The sequence below is a fragment of the Diuraphis noxia genome, unplaced genomic scaffold, assembly GCF_037042655.1.
Source record: "Diuraphis noxia isolate RWA-SAM2 unplaced genomic scaffold, SU_Dnox_SAM2 contig0002, whole genome shotgun sequence".
Classification (NCBI taxonomy): domain Eukaryota; kingdom Metazoa; phylum Arthropoda; class Insecta; order Hemiptera; family Aphididae; genus Diuraphis; species Diuraphis noxia.
This window is the reverse complement of record NW_028301712.1, coordinates 58,370,664-58,396,169: the sequence shown is the minus strand read 5'-3', so window position 1 is coordinate 58,396,169 and position 25,506 is coordinate 58,370,664.

Sequence of the window (25,506 nt, the reverse complement as noted above, 5' to 3'; positions counted from 1 at the left end):
TCGATTTTTTGTGAGCTCTCTGTTAATGAACGATTAAAATTATAATGATTTGGTAGATGAACAATTTACAATACCATTAGATTTTTTTTTTCATTATTCGTGTATGTATATTATATACGTACATTTTTGCTAAAAAAGTTGAAAATTGAAACATTAACAAACTGTCAATATGTCGTAAGTGTTGTTTTTCTTGGATTTTCTGTTACCTACTCTATTGAGTTTGCTTTTGTCAACTAATACACGAATTAAATTCGTATATCGTGTTTTGTGCAGAGTGTTAAGTTATCTATGATAACTATTATATAACTATTTGATATGTCTCCTATACGACGAAACAATTTAGGTAGAAAAACCCGAAATGCTACAAACCAAGGTAATTACCAATCTAACCAAAGTGCACAAGAACGTGACGACCGAAAAGAACGTAAAAGAATTCGGATATCACAAACGCGTGAAGCGCGAGCGCGACATTCAACTAATAATCGCGTAAGTTTGAATCGAGCTGCTTTTATTTGTTTTATGTATGTATAAGACTAAGAGAGTTTTATAGCAACAAATTTAGTTTATAAGACATTTTACAATGATATATAGTATATTTTTTTAGTTTTTTGTATCTTAGTTATCATATTTTTGGGCAGTATTAATGCTTTGATTTTATACTTGAGTATCTTTTCTGATAAGAAAGTAAATCTAGTTGGTACTTTGGTAGTTACAACTTTACAAGTAGAAAGCGTTTTAAAAAGCGTCGGGAAAAAAATTAAAGTAAAACAGGAGTTCTTATGCAAAACCAGCTGTAGATATTATAAATTTTCACCAAATGATTGTATTTCTTTACTTGAAAATTTATAAAATTATTTTGACCTTTTTTGAGCATGATTATAGGCAGGAGAAATTTTCAATTATTTTTCAAAAAATTATGGTCTGTAAATAATTTTTCACTTGGTAAAAAGACTTGAAAATGTAATAAAAAATAAATCATATGCTGTTATTGATGTAGCTAAAAAAAAGTTGAGGATTAATTAATAGTTATGTTGAACGATTATTTGTGTATTATATTGTATGATTAAAAATAAAGACAACATTCCATTTGTATAGCTAAGAATTGAAAATATAATACAAGGTTAGTATATTAGTATTTATATTCATATTTTTCTTACGTTTGAAAAATATGAATAAAAACTTTAAGAAATGTACATTTTTTTATTGATATTTTAAGTCAAAATTAGGATAATATTGAAATTTATATTATTACATTTTAATATTTTATACACACAATGACATTTTTAAATCCAGTGTTTTCGAAAAAATAGCTAATTACAAAAATAAATAAAAATACAATCAAAGGTTATTTTTTATGAATGTTATAGTAAGACATATATGATAATGTAGTCTATTAATTTTGACATTTTGTGTTACTTTAGTGTGCGTGCATCAGGAATTAGGAGTTCTTATGACGGCATGACGCCCTGAAATGTTTGCAGAACTATCTATAAGGATACATAGAGGAAGGATATAAAGATATGAAATCATAAAAAGAGGAAATAAATATAGTGTATAGTATATAGTATATATACACTTGTGATTTTACTATATTATAAAAGTATTTTCGTCATAAACCCCGGAAATGTGATCGTAAAGTTAGGACGGTAATTTTATTTATCTTTTTACGAACACCCATTATGCCAGACGAGGGCCGCGGCAATGAAGTACGTTTTGTAGTGATAGAAAATCTACATAAAAACTGCGAATTTTAAAAAACTAATTTTGTTTAACGCCTGTGCACCAGACGAAAGCAGTGAAAGTTTAATGCTAACAGTTACGCATGGATCAATTAAATGTCACAAAGTGTAGAGAGATAAATCGATTTACTGAAATTGTTCATTCATTATTTACTCTAAATTATGTAGTAATAAATAAACAGGATATTTAAAAACATAATACGATATAAGTATATTTTTTTCACACTTAAAAACTTCATAATTTAACAATGAGAAAAATGGATTTTAAATTTTGAATTGTTGCCAAGTATATTTGTTTATGTATCATATTATGAATTTCTGTGTAGTAATAGAAACAAATTCATGAAAAATAATTTTTATAGACAAATTGGTAAAACGACTATAATTAGATTATATTTTAGATTCCGAGCAGAACAATGAATGTATTGATTTTATAATGATACATTATTTTTTCTGCTATAAATTACTGAATTAATTTCCAATTGGCTTAATCATTTGGTTTAATAATATTTTGAATTATTTCCATGTACACCGAAAAAAATATTTACATAAATTGTAAAATTTATAAATTTATCACCTTAGCTCAGAATTTAAAATTATTAACGAATACCTACGTCCTACAGGCATTTTTAAGTAGAACCAGTATTTTACAAAATCAATATGTTATTTTTTGTATAAATTAAAAATTAATGCTTTAAATTGTTCACAAATTAAGTATTTTCTAAACATATTACCATATACAAAATATTTTGACACATTTTGAACTATTTGTATAATGTATATTATGGATAATAATAAATTATTGACATTTGGAATTTTTGATTTTTTTTGTTTCTAAAAGTAATTTAAACATTTTTTGTAAGGTTGAAAACTTTAAATCAAAAATTTAATAAGTAGTATAAGGTCATAGATTGTTCATTTAATGTGGTTTATTTACTATGATAATTGAATATCGAAAAAAACAGTATCAATATGTTTTTTGAGCGTTTAAAGTTGGAATTTTGAATTTTTCATATCGTAGTTCAAAAGCAAACTACTGCAGATACATTAAATTTTTACCAAATTTTAATATAAGCATTTTAAATGTATGGCGTAATTTTAAAATTATTTTGACTTTTAGAATAATTTATGGCGACGTTCGAATCTTAGATTCTGAGCGGAGCGAGGAATGTATTGATTTTACAATGATGTGTGTTTTTTTTGTGTGTGTCATCACGTTTTGTGGCAGTAAAAGTGCTTCGATGTTCGACTTCAGTACCTCGTTCGATCATAAAGTGAATACTGCTGGTACTTTGGTGGGGGGAGGGGGTCAAAAGTAAAAAATTCCCAATATTTTTCTTAATAATTGGGATAAACAAACTAAAAATTAAAGAAAAAACGGGAAATTTTACGTGCGATCTGTTTTCGATTTTGGTTTTAGATGTAACTTTAAAACAAAATATGACCATATAGATGCATGCGATTTCCACTAAATGTTTATATAGGTATATTCTATCCACCATGAAATTTTCAAAAAATGTCGACTTAAGTTGAACTTTTTATAGGCATATTCAATTTTTGATCATTATTAGTTTTTTTTTAAATTAAAATCGATTAAAATTTATTTGTTGGGTAAAAAAGCTTAAACATTTTATTCAAGGTTCCTAAAATATTGTTACAATAGCAGTTGAAAAATAATAGAAATACATAGTTGTATTTTTTTTTTATAAGCATTCAAAGTTTGAATTTTGACAAAATACGTAAAAATCACGAAAATTCGCAAATTATTTTAAGCTAGAAATTTATAAAATTTAATACAAGATTTCTTACAAGTTTGTAAACCTTTATCATAAAATAAATACCGATGAGAAAGTCAAATTAAGTTTTTAAGAGCGTTTGAAATTCAAATTTTGACAACATTGGATTTTCACTAGATTTCTCATTTAGTGATTTTCTTATTTTGGTGTAATTCTCATAAAGCAGTAAGCTGATTGACTGATCTATCAATGCACAGCTAAAACCATTGGATGGATCGGGCTGAAATTTAGCATAAAAATAGCTATTATTACGTAGGCATCCACTAAGGAAGGATTTTTGAAAATTCAACCCCTACTGGAATTAAAAGTGTTAAAAGTGGTAAAAGGGGTAAAAATGAAAAAAAAACATCTGGCCGGAACCGCTGAAGCTATAAGTATGAAATTTGGACAGTAGTTTTGTTTCATGGTGCAGACATTCACTAAAAAAGGATGTTTAAAATTAAAATTAATTAAGTTAGTTAAGGATGCTTCCTGAAGTCCGATTTTAATGGATGTATTCGTTGCTGTCTGGACTATGTTTGTTAGGAAACACTTTCAATTAAAAATGTGATTTGTCTACAATTATTGGACATAGAAAAGGTGTCGGACCACAGAAAGTATGTTTAATTCACTTTCACTTATTTAAAAAATAAGGAACAAAAATTACGCACATTTGCAGGTTCTTTAACATGTTGAGCTCCGTGGCTATTATTGGTGCATGCCTGTGTCGCCGCGCCGAAAATATGTCATTATTATGCTTCGTTATTAGATATACGTGAAATACGTTTCGTATATTGGCAATAACTAAATATTATATTATACGGTACAATTATACTGTCATACGCACTGGTTTGTTCACCAATGAGAATTACCACCGCTAGAAGAAATAATCGTAAATAAAATTATAGTTAGAAATAAATTAAATAATTAGTGATAAATATAATTTTACATTTTTGAATCACTATATTGAAGAAACACGCTGCATACATCCGAAAGTATGTTACGTTAAAAGGTTTTAAGTCATTAACATTAGAAAATTAATTATATCCAGACGAAGCTACAGTAAAAAGCTATAACTTACAGAATAGGTTATGGTAATAATAAAATTGTCTTAATAACTAATATGTATAAAATATTATTTCAACAATATTAATCAAATTTTATTTAAATAGAATAAACAATATTTAAACTTGCCAGATTACATACATTTTTATACTTAAACCCGGTAACGGCGGGTAATTCAGCTAGTCTATAATACAATATACTAGACAGATAAACCGTCTCCGCTCAGAATCATTTTTCGTACACAGTGATAAAATATCATTAGATTCAAATGTAATTCCATCCACTACAGTAACCCACTTGTAACTTACTGTAAAGCAGAGCGATATCCACTTTCCCACTTTTTTTCTCAAATTTTTGATCAGAAAATGTTTGAAAATGTGACACAAGGTTCCTCATAAATAGTTCACACTGTGGCCAAACAAAACTAAAAATACGATATTTAAACACACATTTTTTTAGGTTTCATTAATTAAGTTAATTTTATTTCAAAATTTTCAAATCCGGAAGAAATTAGGTATTTTAACGAAGAATAACGATCTTTGTTATTTCGCTGTAAATTAAAAGTATTATTCGTTGGTACTTGAAGCTTTTAACATGTATATTTCATACACATAATTCCATTTTGAAATGCAATGTTTTCGTCGAAAATTAATTCAACATACCGTATTACTGATATATAAGTCTAAAATAGATTATTTTAATGCCAATATAAATTTATCATAAAATATACTTAATATAAGTATAGAAAATAAATTAACCTGACTGATGATCTCTCCTTATATCGTTTTTCAAATGCAATGAAATGTTGAATTCAAATTTAACACATACGTTACAGTGATTTAGATACCTATTTATAAATGATCACTGTACCTGATTTATCTCTTCTTTAAATTTATTATTGATTATTTTCACTTAATGAATTGTATTTCATGATAAATAACTATTAATTAAAATTAATTAAATAATCATTTTCGGTTGTACGAGAAAAACGATTATGAAGTTAATTAATTGCACACACTAAATAATAAAAAAAAAATGTGTTATAATATTTAGAAGTTTCCTACCTTATTATTACCTTATGGCTTATAGTATAATTACTATAATAATATGTGGATCAAGTCTTATTAATGAAGCAAATAAGTATCAATCTAGAAAGAACGACTTTAATCTTCGAGAAAAAAATGTAGCAACGTGAATTAATGTTGAGATAATTAAACTGATCCGAATAATGCATTGCCATAATTAATAGTCAGAGTTTTTGAAACACTAATGAACCTCGAAATTCATCCTGGCTTCGCCAAGTCGTTTAATCGGTATCCCACCCACTCCTCCGTCTAGCCTTCCTCAACATTGATTGTCTAAGATGTTTCTTTTTGAATAATATAATAATAAAAAATTGGTCATGTTTTTTAATTAAAGTTAATTACTTTGACAAAAAACTTTTCTGTCCATTTAACAACGGGCGATTTTGGTACTCTCACCCTCGTTTTCATTAATGGAGGGTTGATTCAGAGTTGGCGGCTGTTCCTGACGTATAAATAATACGAAAAAAAAGGGGAAAAACTAAATTCTTGCCAACATGACTGGGTTTTCTTTAATCTCTGGTTTTGAAAAGGAAATAATAAGGCAACTAAATAAATACTACGGACAAGTATCAAATTTTGTGTATATAAGCTATAAGGCGTATACAGAGTATTATGTTATGAAGGTCCACGATATCATATTTTAAATAAAACAAATATATCAAGTAAGAAGTAATGTATGTATTTATTCAGGTGAGTAAATACTACAATGTTTTGTATATTATGAAAATCATAATGGCGTAAATTTATTTAATAAAATATAAAATGATTTTTTCTGAAAGTTTTTAATTTTAAAAGTAAAAACATCACTTAAAACTTATAACCGCTAAAAATATCAAAACTTTATTTAAAAACTGAAAACATAAGTTCATAATATACTTTTTATTGTGTATAATTGTATACTCAAAGTAATCGACTAACTAAAAAACCAACGTATTTGTTAAAATGCAACCAGTCCCATAGTAGTTTTAGTTCTTAAAAACTTTTAATACCTATAAAATATTATTATATTATAATAGAAATATTGATATATAAAGTTACTGTTTTGTTTAGGCTACAGATCTGGCGTTCTATAAAATGTTATAGGTACTGAAAAATGAAATAAAATTAAATGGAAATCATTATTCATGGTCTAAAAATAAATAGTTTTGGTATTATATGGTAGTGTTTTAATGGAAAATGATCGTAACATTTTAAATTAATTATCATTTTCAATCCAATAATCATTATTTCCCAATTTTATTTTTACGAGCTTCGTAATTTAGCTAACGAATTGCTTACTATTTCAGTCTATTTTAAATTTTTAACATAATAATAATTATTAATTCAATTATATAATGGTTAAAAAATACCATACATTTGTGAAAAATATAACGTCATTCATGTTTATAGTTGCATGTTTGTGATAGTGTCTCGGAAAATTTTTTTTCAGTTTTGACGTTAATTGGATTTAATTTACTTCAATGTTAGTAATAAAATTAAACCAAAAGAACCTTAAAGTGGAAAACGGGGCGAAGAGGAAGCTTCAGAACTAAGGCAGAAAATTCTCATGGACGATTAGAAAATAAATCTATAATAGAATCTGGGTTAGATATTTAATGTTGTAATTGATCAGATAAATAATTTTCAGGGTTGTAGCTAATAAATAATAACCAAGTAAAATATTTGGCCATGTCATGTATTTGTTTGGTAGAATCCCAAACAGCTAAGGATACAGTGAACGGCTGAACTAAGTTATCCAGTTGTAATGAATTACATTTAATTCAGAAAAATTATTTAAAAAAACATATAACCAAATAAATTCTAATTTTTTATTAGTAATTACCATCGTCCAAATATTATTTAGAAATTAATTACATTTGTTAATATAGCTATTTGAAGTTAGAGTTATTAATAAACAATAATGTTAATAAAGTTAAAATTAAAATTATACTTATTCGTTTTACTTTTTAACTGTATTATGTACTTATTGTACTTAGATAGTATCTCCTAGTATAGGAGATCGATGTATTGCTGACCAATTATTATAATATAGTTAAATTGATAGAGTGTACCTGAAAATTTTAAAATTAATTATTATTGTTAAGCTCGCTAACACATACTATTAGAATATTAAAAATATATTTTTTTAAATACGCTTAAATTCTCAAAACTATGTAAACATGTAAATTGTAATGATATAAAAAATATTGTACTACTGACAAATGTTGAATTTTATTATTAGGTAGGTGTAGTTACATGTCATAATAATCTCATTTTAAATTATTGTATAAATTATAAATAGTATTTACTATTTAGATATTTTAACAAATTTCTAAACTTGTTTTAATTGTTTGAATTAGACGATTAATATGCAATACGCATGTTATCTAAACTAATTTGATTTTACCTTAAAAAAGTATATCAGTCCTAAAATTACTATTTATAATTATTTTATTTTGGTATTTATTAGCCAGCAAATTAATATAGTAGCTTAGAAATTAATAAGAAGTATGCTTTTATTATATTGTGTTTTATAAAATAGAGTTGATCTTTGATTTCAAGTTTTTACTGTTTTAAAGATTTGTGACTTTGCAGCACGATTAAACTCCTAATTATTGCTACAGGATTTTTGTTTCAATACAATTAAAATATGATTCTGTAATATAAATAAACGTACGTTTCATTTTAAAATCTGAATTTATTTTAAAAACATTATTTTAGTTATTCATGTCGTATCTAGGTTTCTTGTTCTGATTGTGCCATATTATCGCCTTTTCTTCATCTTCATCGGTTCTTTTTCGTTTAATCGCCTTATTTTGACTGTATTCTTCTATTATTATTTCTAGCTTTAGAATATATAATTTGAAGTTATATTTTTTTATTGGTTTACTAGTAAACATATTTAAAGTAAAATATAAATTTTTTCCTATAACCTTGACTTATTTTAACGAAATATTCTAAGTATTGAAACTTTTTATTTAATACTATAAAGTTAATATAATTTTCTCCTAAATTTTAATGATTTTAATATTATTTTGTATCTATATAATACTGTTTTAGCCAGTATATTATGTACTAATGATAATGAAATAGTTGTTATAAAATAAAGACATGAATAATATAATATCAAGGGCTTAGTTTTTATAGTTTGTTAATATTTTAATATTTCATTTATTATTTATTTTTGAATTTATAAAAAGTAACTACAGTAGAGCCTTGATAGTCCGGACCCCCGATAATCCGGTGAATGCAGTAATCCGGACGGCAAAATTCCATTTATTAGTAAATAAATTTTACGAGAATTCTTGCAACCCAATTAATCTATAAAATATTGTTATCGACAAATACAATTTCGTCATTTTTATTACCTATTGTTCCTAGTAAAGACTAATACATGTATGTAGGTACATAATAAATCAATGCTTCTTTCAAAGTTTCTCCTTCAAAAGGTGTGAATGCACTGAATACTGTATTGCAATGGGCGGAAGATGAGAACACGTATAGTACTGATATTTTGTTGGTACGTTGATTAAGGGAACTCGCTTTTGAAATTAAAATTAAAAGTATTATTCACAAAAAAATTACCGACTACAGTAGGTACTTAAGGTCTACATATTATTATAAACATTTTTTTTTTGTAATTCATTAGTTTAGTTTTAATTTAATTTAATTATTATTCTTTTAATTTAAAATGCAATAAATATAAAGATAGTGAAATTCAAAATAAAATCTTAGTAATTTGAGTAGGTAGGCAATTTTGAAAAACCTCCGGTAATCCGGAAAAATCGATAATCCGGACGATGCTCGGTCTGAATTCGTCCGGACTATCGAGGCTCTGCTGTACGCCTAACTGGTAAATATTTTATAATATTATTTTTAATCTAATATTCTAATCGGTTCGTTATGGTCATCTGTTCGTCTAAAGTTCTAAACTACGATAATTCACTGATTTATTTCTACCATCATTCAGTGGAGGAACTGTTTATGAAAAAAAATCAAACTGTTCCACGTGGTGTTTGAGGTAAAAATATAACAAGAATGACGATGGTGACGGCCAAGGCAATGATAGAGGGACGCGTGCGCAGATAATGGTTTTCCAAAACCACCATACATAATTAATTTTCTTTTCTCATCGTCGTCGTCATCTTTGTCGTCAATAGCTTTGTTCACTCAAATAACTCGGGGGTTAGAGTGAATTAATATCTATCGCGATCGAAACGAGGTTGTGCGCTAAAAATAAATAAGGACGTTGGTCGGACGTTGTTAATGACGTACCTCTTTGGACTGAACTCTACAGACGTAATAAATTTCGATTTCAAAACGAATATATCTCTTGTAACAGCGTATAGTTTTGTATCTATCTGTTGTCTGTTCGTCTTTCTCTGTCTTTATCTGTCCGTTTCCATTTTTTTCTATCTCTTCCATGCATGATGCTGTATACACCATGCGTGTGCTTTCTCCCACAACCACTTTATGAAGGGGACCGATATACCACAATAATTGTCATTAAGATACTTGAGACTCATTAACGCTGATTTCCCAAACATGATCGATCTCTTTTTTTCACTTTTTATTCGTAAGTTAAAAACTTTATGAACTTAGCAGCGTAATGTTTACAGTCAACATTTAGACACATTTATTTTTAAAGCATTAGGGATTTTTAGGCAACTTTCAGAGTGAGTTGGATATAATTTTTTATAGTAATTCCTCTCCCTTACTATTTTAATCATTATAAATATTATTTCATGAAAATAATAAGTATAATATGAATAAAAATATTTTTAAAAAAGGAGCAGGTAAGGTAACTCCATTCATTTGTATTGTACATTAGGTGTCGAGCACAACCCGTCATTGAGTAGGTGTAGTGGCATTAAATAGGGGATTCTTAAAATAATTTTTTACTTAAAATAATTTGTAAAATCTTGTGATAATAAGAAAAATGTTGCAAAGATTTGAACTTCAAACGATAATAAGAAAATATTGTAATTATGTATTTTTATGTTTTTATATTGCTATAAAAAATCTTATATCTTTAATACATTTTCAAGCGTTTTACCTGAGAATTTTTATCAACATTAATTACAAAAAAAAAAAAAAAAAAACTATGTTAAAAAAATTTTTATAATGGTAGAATATTTCTAGTTTCTACTGTTTAAATTATAAAAAAATAACAAAAATCGTTAAAGGAGTTAAATAACTATTTTTATCCCAAATAATACACATATACACAATTATTCATCCAATGCCGTTAAAACTTGGACGTCAATCATTCCTAAAAATGTATGTAGTTTTACGTTTACCTTTTTGTTTTTAATTTCCAATGAAAAAAAAATGGATAAATGTCTCATTATATTTTTAGTCCTTAAATATTAAAATTAAAAACGCTGCTTATACATTTTTAATTATAGGTACTAAATAAAGTCAATATTTGAACTTTTAAAAGCTCCGAAACAAATTTTTTTTTATATAAGGACAACTTGTGTGCAACCTTGAATTCAATTTTCAATTTTTTACTTATTATAATAGTGAGAAAAATAAATTCAAGTTATTAATCTTCTAATCCTAGATCGTAAGTTAACTTGGGCTCATCATATAAAATCTAAGTGTCTAAATCTTAATGCTCGTTTTTTTTTACTCAAAACATTCATTAATAATAACACACACACTAACCTAAATACAAAACTACTTATCTATAAATCCCTAATCAAGCCTGTATGGACATATGGCATCCATCTATGGGGCAATGCTAAAAAATCTAACCTTAATAAAATCCAAACCTTCCAAAACTTAGCCCTCAGGAAACTACTCAATTCTCCAACTTACGTCTCGGACAGTACTATCCACTCTGACTTAAAAATTAAAATTGTCCAGGAAGAAGCTAAAGCACATTATAAGCGATTTCATAACCGTCTGTCCACCAACAGTAATCCACTAATCCGCGATCCCGCAGTCCCGACCATTCCTGGCAATCCTCTTAGGCGTCAAAAACTCAATTGGTGTCGTGACCTTCTAATCCCCCCCCCCATCCAAATTTAAGCAATACAAAATAAATAAATACCCATAGTGAGTGTCATTGATGGATGGCTTCTCACAACCCGAGTATTCATGTAAATATATGCTTAGGTTAGTATTTTGTATTAATGTTAACTGTATATGTATGTATCTCTCATCTCATGTACTCATTGTGCCTCATAGGTACTGCAGATTGTATATTCCAAAAAAAAAAGTTATTAACTTTTTTAATTTGAATAAATCTAAAAATTTCGATTTAGTCAATATTTGATATGTATAAAAATGTTCATTTTTCCATATTTTTTTTCCTAATTGTTTTTAAAAGTGTTACTTATGATTTTTGTTCTTCTTATATTAAAATATACGAAAAAAAATAAAATAAAAAAACACTCATTATTCTAAAATACATAAATAGGTACATGTAGGTACCTAATATAAATATATAAACGCATACATACTTTTTTTAAATAAGTAATGATTATTTATGCCTATATATATATTGTAATATATTACTAAATTACTAAATTCTTAAAATTAAATTAAGCATGAAAACTTAATTTGTTAAGACACAATAAACAATGGAGAAAAATACTTTAACTGCATAAGATATGTACAATGCCTTTGGTGACATTTTTTCGGCACAATTACACAATAACAACTAAACAAAATTAGCGTTGGATACACAAATGTTTCAAAAAAAATAAATAAAATGTATGATAAAAAAATGATATATTAATGTAATGAAGTACTGAAAAATAAAATGTATCTTAAAATTTGTTTTGTTAAATAACTTAAAAAAAGTATTATCAATTACAATTATTATTGTAATGTAGAGACTAAATTATTTTATATTAAAATTATTAATATCACACGGGGAAACTTAATATCTTTTATAAAATCGTTTAAAAATTATTTAATAAAACAAACGTAGAAATCAGCGAATATACAGGATGTCTCGTGAGGATTTACTAAAAACTCTGGTTTTGTAACAAGACCCACAGGGATAAGAACAACAATTATTTCATATTTTAATTTATTTTAATGTTTTTGTAAAAAAGTTAAAAATATATTTTTTTATCTAATTATTTCCAAAAAAAATTGACTGCCTATGTAATATGTATGCATGATTCTCATTTTGTATTTATAATATGTATACGTCTTCAGGATGTCCCGCGAGGATTTACTAATTGAAATATCTCACGAAATAATGGAGATGACAAAATTCTGGTTTAGTAATAAGACCTTGAAAGAAATTTTGAAACGTCCATATTTTCATAAAAATAAACTTTACAAAATGGCTATCTTTAATTTTTTTGGAAATAATGAAATATATGTTTTAAATTTTTTACCAAAACATTAAAATAAATTAAAAATGAAATAATTGTAGTTTTTATCCCTGTGAGTCTTATTACTAAACCAGAATTTTGATATCTTCATTATTTCGAGAGATATTGCAATGGGTAAATCCTAGTGGGACACTCTGTATACGTATACATATTATTTAAACAAAATGAGAATCATGTATACATGTATGTAAACTACTATGTACACATTGATACAATTTGTTTACAAGTTTTAGGTATTCAATAATTTAAAAATGTCAAGTATATCATCAAAAAATGCTTGATGAACTCAAATGACACATTTGTGAATCGACATATAAATTTGTATTATTGTTGTACAAAGTGTACCTACCTATGAAAATATTATACTCCACATTATTTTATCCTGCAGGTAATGCAAAATATTAGACTAGGCGTCGGCTATATAGATAATATAGCACATACGACATACTATGTGTTTTATTATCTACATAATTTTATCAGTATAAGCATGACCCTTGAAGGATATTATAAAATAGATTTTCCGGAAGGCCTCGGTCGTTCGCACCAATGGGATATGCACGCACGTGTGTGAGCCATTAAATACATTGACGTTATTCAGCATCCCCCGGAAGTCATGGAAAGTGTGCGGGTTCATTAGTATCGAAGTTACGAGGGTATTACCAGTCAAAGGGAACCACCTTGGTTTCCCATAAATTCATAAGGATTGGCCTTAGATTCGCCATTAGATTAAACGAGTATAATCGCGGTGTATTCGAAGGGAACAATTTGAAAAACGATACATTTAGATTAAAGTGTTAATATATTGATGCTTTGGAGTCATTTGTTCTATAAATCTTTTAAATGGCTGTGGTCACATGTAATCGCATTACTCTGTAGAACATTATAAAGCATAAAACAAGTCTTAATAATATAGTATATCCCATATATGTATCAAAATATTTGAATAACCATTACTTCAATTTAAAATGTGTTTAAAAATTTAAGAAATAAATTAGTGTTTTTTAAATGTAAAATGTAATTCGTGCTTGTAAACTATTATACATAATACATATTGATAGCTTTTAATATCATATAGTATCCTAAACTTAATTTATAAAATTATATTTTATGGTGTTCTAAAAAAAAAAAAATTAATTAGAAACTATCCATACAACTCGTAATTAATGATGTTATGCTGTATGCAGTTTATTAATTTTAAAAGTTTACTAGTTAATACTTAATACCTACTAGTTGGATAATATATGTGTACGATGACGATGTACGTAACCGATACATTTATTAAACTGGTCGAATAACGCATTACACACAATATTTCAACAATAGAAACTGTTATTGTTGACTTATCGTATTTATCACACTACTTCGTACTTTATTTAGGGATGAAAAAAAACGACCGTGCTGGTCTTGTAGTTTGTTATGGTCGTAAAAATTAAGTTAAAAGTGATTGAGATAAACACATCGTATCCGACAATTGATAACACTTTGTTCGTTACGTTACGATTTGATAGTATCACGTTCTAATCACGCAATTTTGGCACAGCCCTGTAACGATTAGCAGTGATTTACATTTAGCAGTAACTTAGAAACGATTACACGTGGGTGGTTATCCGATATTATCACCAACGAGTTATTTGTCGTGCTCACGAATCAACACGCGTACCCCTCTCTTATGTAGTTTTACTGACTTTAATTTCTGTTTTCTTTGTAAGTATCGTAGCCATTTCAAAAAAATAAATAAATAAATAAATAAATAAATAAAAAAATTAAAAAAATACGTTCATGTAAAATCATCAAACGGTGAAAAAACGGAGATAAACAAATTCTTTGAATATATTTAAAATGCAAAAAACTCTGCTTAATTCATTGAATTATTTAATATCCACCACGTACAGTTGACGTTTCCGTCGCACACGCATACACACACACACACACACACACACACACACACACACACACAAGAATCTTCTGCTGACCGAGCTAATGTATTTGGGTCACGATTAGGCCTGGTGCAGCGTTCTTCCCCTGGAACTATTCCAGCTAATTTCTCTCCAGACAATGTTTTAAAGACAAGCGGTGGCCGCCGGAGTGCAGTATAGTTAAATGCGCGACACTATTTTCGGACCCAAGATTTATTGAAACGCCTTCAAGATAAAAGCTTATTTTCTTTTCAAACGACCCAAATCCCCATAGCGGCATTTATATATTGAAAAAAAATATACATATACGCTATAGCTACGAAGAGGATCGCAACGAGAGCGAAAGAGAAAGACAGAAGGGAATGAGTTGATGGGACTACAATCCTATTTGTCGGGGTCCACCGCCGATCGGTCGTCCCGGAAATAGAATAATACTCTAATCAGAAATAACTCCCGAGTAATGAGCAAAATACCAGCACAAATATATTTCATGGAATGGCTATTCGTCTTTGACGCTCAATTTGTCCCTAATATCTAATTTAATTTTGACGGAAATTTGAAAAATACATTTTATTCTGTCTGTCGGACACTGTTTTTCGTTTGTTTTATTAGAAAAAAACTTAGCTAAAGTAAATCCGTTTTCATAAGATATTTTTATTTTTAAACTGTACAAAAATAATGATTTGATTTACAGCCCTTAAACTTAAAACAGTCCACTTAGCGTGAGAAATAGTAAATAGAAAGTATTCAAAAGTTCTTAAACTTTAAAATTTATCTGAAATATATATTACATTTATCAATATTTTGAATTTACATTTTTAGATTTGTTTAATACTTCTTTGTTAAATGTGCAGTCCTATTAAATGTTGTATTCATATTTTACAGAAAGTTGAGACGTAACAAATTATAGAACTACAACTAAAATTTTATATAATATTATGTATAAATTATAAATATTAAAAGTATTAAAAAAAGTATGTAATAGGAGTGCTGCTGAAGTCATACATTCAGATGAAATATGATCGAGAATGGTATCAGGACTCAGCATAATGCAGATGAACCTGATTTAAATACGAATGAATGCAAACTACAGAAGGTATAGGTACATTACAAGCAGGTACCAGTATTTTAAAATATTAACTGCTCGTATGCTGTATACAGTTGATTTGGATTACTCAGACTTATAGGTCTCCACCAAACACAACTTATAGTACTCATCATAATGATTAATTAGCAAAATATAAAATATTTGAGGTTAATATGTCTTATGGCATAACATTTCACTGTGTCAATAAATAACAACGTTTGTTGGTTTTAGTAGTTTTTGCTGACTAATGTATTAATATCAACAACTTAGAGCATATAAATAAAAAATTTAAACATTTTTTTTCAATTATCCTTATCAGGTCTATATTATCAACTATTTTTAGAAGGTTCAAATAAAAGGACCTTGCTTAAATTATAAAAGTTCCGATAAGTATATTATATTGACGCAAAACAGAATTCAGTGATCAAAAGTAGCCAAGTGGGTGGTGGTTATTACTTATCGCCACACTTATTTAATTGTGATGTAGGCTGTTGAACAGTTATTAAGTGTATTTTTTTTTTTTTTTATTTAAAAGTAATGCTATATAATTTAATTTTCTTTTTAAAGTTGAGTTCTATACCTAATTATTTTATAGTGGATATATAATTTATTATGTTAAATGGTAATTGGTAAGCGGTGATTTGCATCACTTATAGGTACATTTAAAAGCGCTAAAATATGAAAAAAAACAATATGTACTCTACACCACATCAAAATATTAATTTTAGTAATCTGTACCACGAAAGACAACAAAATAGCATACGTAATCTATGCCACACTAAACATTTCAATTGATGTAATTTACCAAATAAAATTATTGGCTCACATCAGTTATAGGCACATAAAACGAGAATAAATAGCACAGAATTTTAATTAACGTGAAAAATTGGGCAATTAATTATAATATTCCTGATGTTAACATATTTTATTTATAATTTATTTATAGGTACCTACATCAATAAGTACGTACTCGTATATCTACAATTTCAATTATCTTAAATTTTATTATATTGTATTATGTATATTTTAATAATTTTCTTAAAATTAATTTATTGATGAATAATTTAAAATACATATTAATTAATTAAATTAAAAAAAAAAATATTATATCATTAAATATTTTAAGTGAAGAAAATTAGTTTTGATGAGGTGAAAAATGGCTCAAATTTAAATATTTTTAGGTATAAGATTATGGAGTTTACTCAATGCTCTTTTATTTAGTTTTATTTATAATACATTAAAACCTTAGAAATATATACAAATCACCAAATATTTTTTAGATGTAAGGCAAATAATATTTTTATTTTTTGTTTATTTGGCGTACCTACATTTCAAATACATGTTATAATATTATTTTATAAATAAAATATTTAGACATATATTATATATTGATTAACGTTCATATTAAAATATAAAAATATAAAAATATTTAAACTTTTAAGATGTCAATGCTATTTTCTAGATATAATATTTTCACTGATCTAATAATGTACTAATATGTTTTAAAATGTAGACTTTATTTCTAACATAAGATGTTTTGTTATATACATGGTATGAACATAGGGAAGAATTTTTATTTTAGAATACATTTATAGATCGGATTAATGGATTCCAGAACACATGGCTTGACAATTTATTAGAAAAGAAATCAATATGATTATTTTCGTTAACAAATAATTAAATGTCTTGAATTTAAAATTAAAACTTTTAGACTATACATACAGCCATTAGTTTTATAAATTATTTGTGTACACAGTAGATGGCTTGTAAGGTACTTTATTTTAGGGGAACATAACATTCACATTTTAAAGAAAAGTAAATATATATTTTTATTTTTTATATATGTCAGGTATTAAAATAGAAGTTAGCATTTTAGGATGAGATTTAATCTCAACCCCACATATACGCCATATGGCTATAATTATAATTAAGGTGTTATTGTGGCAAAGACCGATCTTATTTTCTAGCTATTTATAAAATTATAACGATGAAATATATACCAATTTAACATTATAATTTATAATAGTATAACCTATTTAGTATTTACCTAATATATATTTTAAAATATTGAATCTTATATCTGTAGAAATTTTATACATCGTGTATGTTTACATATCGTTATATTATTAATTTTTTAAATATTAAATTAAAAAGTATTAGTTTGTTAGTCATATTATACTGTTAATGATTCGGGTGAATTTATTGAAATACATCATGTTTCAGTGATTGATTTTCCATTGTTAAGTAATAATACCATCATAAAATCACCAGTCCTGTGAAAAATATTTAAAAAATTTACCAAAATGAATTTTTAACCTTTTTTTAACTTTTGGGGCATTTTACGCTTTAAACTTAAATACGCAAATTACTTTTTTTTGTAATTTACGTGGCTATATCTACTGCATTTAGGTATAATAACGAATTTCAATTTCAATTCTGCCCCATTATCATTCATACAGCTTTTTAGAGAACAATGAAACGATGCACACACAAAAATCCATTATTGAATGTATGGAAATCGATTTTATGCAAATTGCAAACTTGTGAGCCATTGTCATCTGTTGTCACTAGCTCTAGTTATCCGTTAAGATTTTATTGAAGTAGGTATACCTGGAGCAATTAATCGGTTAATTTTGATTCAAGTGCACTTTTGTTTATATTATGCACGTAAGCGAGGTAAAGGGTTATATTATTTAGTGCAAAAATGGACATTAATTGCTAATAAATATAATATGGCTTCCTATTAAACAAAATCCTATCACTAAAACAAATTAAATCTACTTGCTTTTATCTAGGTATATCATAATCATAAACATTCAAGCATCATAAATTCATAATTATCTTGCAAGATATTCTATGATTTTATCAGAATTTATTATGGTTAATGATATAAGATATTATGTGTGTATAGTTCAAGTTAAAAATGTAATTATTTCAAATGCAGTCAGATTTTTAAGATTTTTTTCCAGAGCTACGCGTCTAAAGTATAAACAATATAGTCGTATAAAATTAAGATTTAGAAGCTATAAATAAACAATAATAATTAGTCGACAGCTCTTGGGTATCATCAACTGTCATATATCTTGAATATGCTTACAAATTCATTGCTTAGAACAGGATATAACATCAGAGCTCATCAGAACTCAAGTTGTGACGATGGGAAAATATTTGGCTTAAATCCCAATTTTATTAATAGTGTCGTGTAGGGTAAAGTAATATTGGTTCTAATAAAATTGAGATGTAATTTATCAAAGAATTTTTTACTGTTTAGAGTTTTTTTTATAGCTAGTTTGCTCAAAAAATATTAATAATATAATTCCATTGTTCAAACAGGATATTAAATAAATGTATAAACAAGTAAAAAAAAAAAAAAAACTAGCAACACCTACATAAATATATTTTAATATTTGGTATTCCATATTTCCATTCATGATTAACCTCGGTGAGTGTAATCATATATTATAGTATAATTTATAATTATATTGTTACTTAGTATAATGTAATTAAATACTTTATTTGATATTTGATTTTATGGAATCAAAAGTGGTTATAGGTGAATATGCCAAGTGTCATAGCTAAAGCCAATCAGATTAAATACGAAGCTATTTGCAAACATTTAAATACAAATGATTTGTCGTGAGGCTATTGCAAACACTTAATTATTTAAACAGATTTGACTATTTTAATAATTATTTTGAATTGATTATTTCATTGTATCTGAATGTTATTCTAACCGAGTGTTAGAGACCGCTAGAAAAACATCGTATCGTTAAAATCAGACGAATCTACCGTTGTTTATAGAATACCTATAGCCTCAAATACAACCAGAAGTTTAAAAAGTGTTTACAACTGGTATTTAATGGGGGAAACATCAAAGAAGTTTTTGGTTCCAAAACACGCGTTGAGAAACAAATTGGGCTACATACAGCAGTGTTAAGTATTTTGGTGTGTTATTTAAATACACATCCGAATGTAAAGTAAAATAATATTTAATATCATCGCATCAGGCATTCACCGATAAAATTGTTTTAGAAAATATACACGCTCGCACTCTGTCACACATCATTAGTAGTCAAACGGCACGGAATAAAAAAAAAAAAATAGTGGAAGCTAAATAATTAAAACTAAGATAATAATCATTTGTACCATATTATTATTAATAACTATAATTATTATTAATTATCATCATCATCATCATCATCATCATCATCATAATCATCGTTATCGTTGTCATACTCATGGCGTTCTGGTGGAATGAGAAAGATTATTCCGTATTCGAAGTATTTTAACGTAATGTGTCGTCGATCATTAACCAAAATCATAATTACCATACCTAAAGGGTTTTGCATACGTGTGGGCCTAAGTAACATAGACGCGTATCGGCGTATCATCCTGCAGCGTTGGTGAAGGTTTAATTATTAAGTATTATTGTCATCGGCAAGCATAATTAGACGACGACAGATTCAATGCGAATGGAGCCCGGCTTCGGGTCAGCGGGACCTATTTGCACATCTATTCCGCAATCGATGGTGCACCGAACATACATTTATGAATTATAATCTTTCGTGATTAATATAATTTTATATAAAGTATACTGTATACAGTGACTATAGTCACTCGATAATTCGAAATTCAAGGGACTGAGTTAAACTAGTTAAAGGTTTTCGATTTAATCCGAATTAAAGAGAAGGAAAACATTTTATGTGTGTACATATTACATTTATTTGGACATTTATTTATTAAACATACATATTATTATTATATAGTACAATTATTAATTGATATTTATTTATTATATTAGTATTATGTTTTTATTTTTTTTAAACACATTATTAAATAAATCTGGTTTTTTTTTGTGATAAGTTGCTGGCCACATTCCGGTCCATAGCGTTGTCTAAATTACTGATAGCAAGATTTTTATTCAAGTCATAGAGTTTCGTGGAGTAAAAATTCGATTTGTAGAGTATGTCCCACCGACAGATATTTTGAGTTGAATACTAGAATAGTGGAATACTTGTATTTTCTTCTAATTATAGAGGTTTTCTCAGGGGACTTAGTGTTTAGTTCGATTTATGGAGTTTTTTAAATTATCGAGTTTCGAATTATACAGTGACTACTATAACTGTTGAGTGTTGAGTGTTAAATATGTGGGGCAAATACTTAACTATTAGGCACAGGCGCTGTTAATCGGTAAGTACTGGTAAGGAGTTTGAAAGGTTTGAAAGCAAATGCACTCTCTTATGAACATGTAATATAATTAGATCTGAAAAATTAGTTGAAGTATAATATAATATTAGAAACAATGGAAACATATTAAAAAAAATAAAAATTCCGACCACCGATCACTGCCAAGTGCCAACCGACAGTGTAAATTACGTTTTCACGTTTATGATGAGTGTAATCAAAATGCTGTAAACGGAAAGGTAATATCATGTATACAAATAATAAATATACGATTATATGATGTATCTACTTATAATGAACATTTATATTATATTTATATTTTTAGATTGGTTTTTTTTTTTTTTTTTTCATCAATTATCCCGCGACAACTTAGGCCATTGGGAAGGGGGTGGTACTGTAGGTTTATGGAACGGTAAGGTGTGTTACACGTTGGTGAGTTTTGGCAGAATTTTTATTGGGGCACCCGTAGGTTTCTGCCATGCCCCAGAGTGGGGGATGGCGGCACTTGTTCTCCGGACACCGTGACTTGCCCGGAGAAAAATGTCGCCCGATGGTCGAGGATCGAACCCGGTCCGGTTGAGCCACAGCCGACGCGTTAGACCGCTCGGCCACCTCGTCACCCAATTTAAATTGTTTAATTATGTCTCAAACTTGTAATCGCTTATTTTATTTATATTGACATTTTAATTCCGACAAGAAAAAAATTATTATTATTAGAATGATATTAAAAATCCCAACTTCAATTTAAAGTTAATTGGATATAGCATAGATAATATATACATGGATAGGACATTAGGTGGTTTGGTATGTGCTCAAAGTGAATATATGTTACCACAATGGTTATGTCCGGTTAACACTTGTGTTATCCTCAATAGGTACGTCACAATTTAAAAAGTAAAAATAAATTTATTTTTTATTAGTAAAATTATATTATAGACTATAGTTATTATACTATCATTTATTCATTTGTCAATTTGTTATTACTGGTTTTCAAAAAGGATTAGTTTAGTGAAGTTTGACCTAATTTTTAATTGTTCGTTTATTTTTTTATTTCGCAAAGTATTATCTATGTTTATACTCTGTGTTGATAACATAGTTTTATCATAAACCACTAATGTAACCACATGTAACCAGTGTGATAACATATATTCTCTTCGGTCACATTATACCGTGTGTGTATTAAGTATAGGGATGTCCTATCCATGTATACATTATCTATGGGATATAGATCCGAACACTTCTATTTTAAGGCCCCTTCACTTCACTATTATTTTTTTATTTATTTTACCAATTAAACTTATCGTTCTACTTCTGTAGATTTATACAGTTTTTAATTATGTTTATTATGTTTTTGGGCTTTGACAAGCATCGTTCGATAAAATGTTTAAGGAAAACTACGGATTTACACACAGAAATGAGAGAAGGCATACTTATATGATTGATTTACAGATATTTCAAAGTAATGTACGTAGATTTGTACTAAAAAAGTTTAAAATAAATAAATAATGTTTGCATCTTATCCTAGTTACATTTTCGTAGTGTGAATCCACAATGAAAGGAATTTATTAATATTGATTTATAAAAGTAAAGTTATGAGTTCACGACTTTTTGAAATATTATAACATAAGACATTTTATTTAAAATACAATAGATAAAAATAATATATATATTTCAATCCAATAATTTCGATTTAAAATATCAGAACATTTTTTTAAAGAGCTAGAATATTAGATACGAAATTTGTAATTAATCATATATCTATTTATTTAACTAAAAATAGATTATTATCTTTTTGAAATGTATTGTGTAAAAATTATTAAGTTAACTTTCGATTGTTTTGATCATCAATGCGATTTCATCACGAGTTTTTACTTTTCAGTGAATTTGACTTTTATAACTGTAATGTTATTACTTTTTTTTTAACTTTACATATTATATCCTCGGAAACATAGACGATTGGGCTTAAAGCGAAATAATTAATGTTGTTGTTATTAATTGTTATCTTTAGAATGGTACGTACAATTAAAATACAATCATTGACGATCAACATTATTTGAATTAATTTTATTATTTAGAAACAAACACCAAAAAATACGAGTCCCTATAAAATATACGGCCCTCGCCGTAGGATAGTGAGTATTAGTCGATTGACTTGGATAACAGGTGGATTATTCCATACAACCTATTTTTGTTGCGTACTTTTATTGCTCATATATATGTTGAGATAACCAGTTCAATAAAGTCAATAAAATAGGTATATATGCAAATATGTCACAAAAGATAGCGATTAGGCAGTGTTTGGTTTAGAAAAAACTGACAATACAGACGAAATAAAAATATATGAAAGTGGAAGGTATATCAGTAGTTCCGAAGTAGGTTGGAAAATTTTAGGTTTTTATATACACGATAGGTTACCTAATGTATTAGGTTTTACCCGCTGATATTATTAAATCCCTAGGGAACTGGTTTACTGATATATATTTGTAAATTTGTATACAATGCAAAGATTATTGTGAAAAGAAGAATAAGCAAAAATTGTGTTTTGTGTTACAAACGAAATTTAAAATATTGTGTTTTTTAAAATTTTTATAATATATTTTGAACTTTTAGCATATTTTGAATATATAATTAATTTTACAAACTATAGATTTTATAATTATTTTTTTTATTATTATTAAAATTATTTAGTTAAAGTGCATTTAGTTATAATTTTGTTATTACCAATCTCTTATAGTTTTTGTGAGCATAATCAACACACACATTTACGTAGACAGTATTTAAAAGCATATATAGGCTATAGGCTATAATATAACGTTTTGGAGTGAAATAAAACCCTATTCGGGGGACGAGGTGGCCGATTGGTCTACCGCGTCGGCTGTGGCTCAGCCGGACCGGGTTCGATCTTCGACCATCGGGCGGCATTTTTCTCCGGGCAAGTCACGGTGTCCGGAGAACAAGTGCCGCCATCCCCCACTCCGGGGCATGGCAGAAACGTACGGCCCCAATAGAAATTCTGCCAAAACGCTCACCCACGTGTAAAACCAACCTACAGTTCCATAAAAAACCTATAGTACTACCCTCTTCCCAATGGCCTTAGTGGCCGCGGGATAATTAAAAAAAAAAAAAAAACCCTATTCCTGATATGTCCTATACTGCTGTTGTATATAAGAAACGATAAATTATTGCAATGACAATTTCCGTGACACAAACATAATATATGCTATAATATAGCATATGGCTACATGAAGTGCACTGCCATGCGTAAATGTAATTTTCATATATATACAATGAATAATGCGTATTCAAGCACTCTGTGAAATTTGTATAGTTCAACTTCATTATTTGAATAGGTGCCTAAAATGGATTTCAATTTACCTTTGGCCCCTTGATTTGACCACAGTGGTTAAACGACTTTTGCTCACCAACGCATCCGGTGGCCATTAAATTATTTACAGGATATTATGAGGTATCACGGTGGAGATATTTGAGTTTTAAATCAGAACCCTTAACTTAATTAAGTTATTTTGTATAATTACATCGTTATACTGGTTCTAGTATATGCATTAATTTACTAACTTAGATTATTTGGTATAAATGGAAAATTGAAAAATATAAAGTTAAAAATGTAATTATTTTATATATTTCGATTTCCACAATGTGACAAACAGATAAATCACAATTTCATGTGATATTATACCACACAAGATATAGAGTGGGCGAGAAGACGATAGTCCCCTTAAAATACTCTTTTGAGTGTATACGTGCGTTTTACTTTGTTTTGGAAAACGGTTTTTGTAACAGTAAATGTACGATAAAAGTGATGGATTCTTATTCATAGATCAGAAGCTTAACACAGATAGTATCATATATTTTGAAGAAATCATGTCTGAATATCGAAAAAAGTTTTATAAACAATTGAAATAACTAAAAAAAGTGGTAAATCAAGTTTTAATTAAAATTGGGATTAGATGCAATATAATTTTAGTAATGGCATTAGGCATTTTGCTTAACATATTGAGCTGTGTACTATAACGTATCAATTATAATTTCGTGATTTTGAGATATGTATTTAAAATGTTTTGATGCTTGTTAAGTAAAGTAAGATTATACTTCAAAGTTAAATATTTATAAATTTATTACCTTGATTTACATAATATTAAAAACATGTTTTGCCAAATTATATATAACTATGGATACCAATTTCTTTTAAATTTCGATTAGTCGTCTATCTTTCAAAATCCACCCTACTAGTTCTATTATATGAATTGGATTGGGAACAAGGTATTCGAAAGTGATCTTGAATACATCACAAGACCGA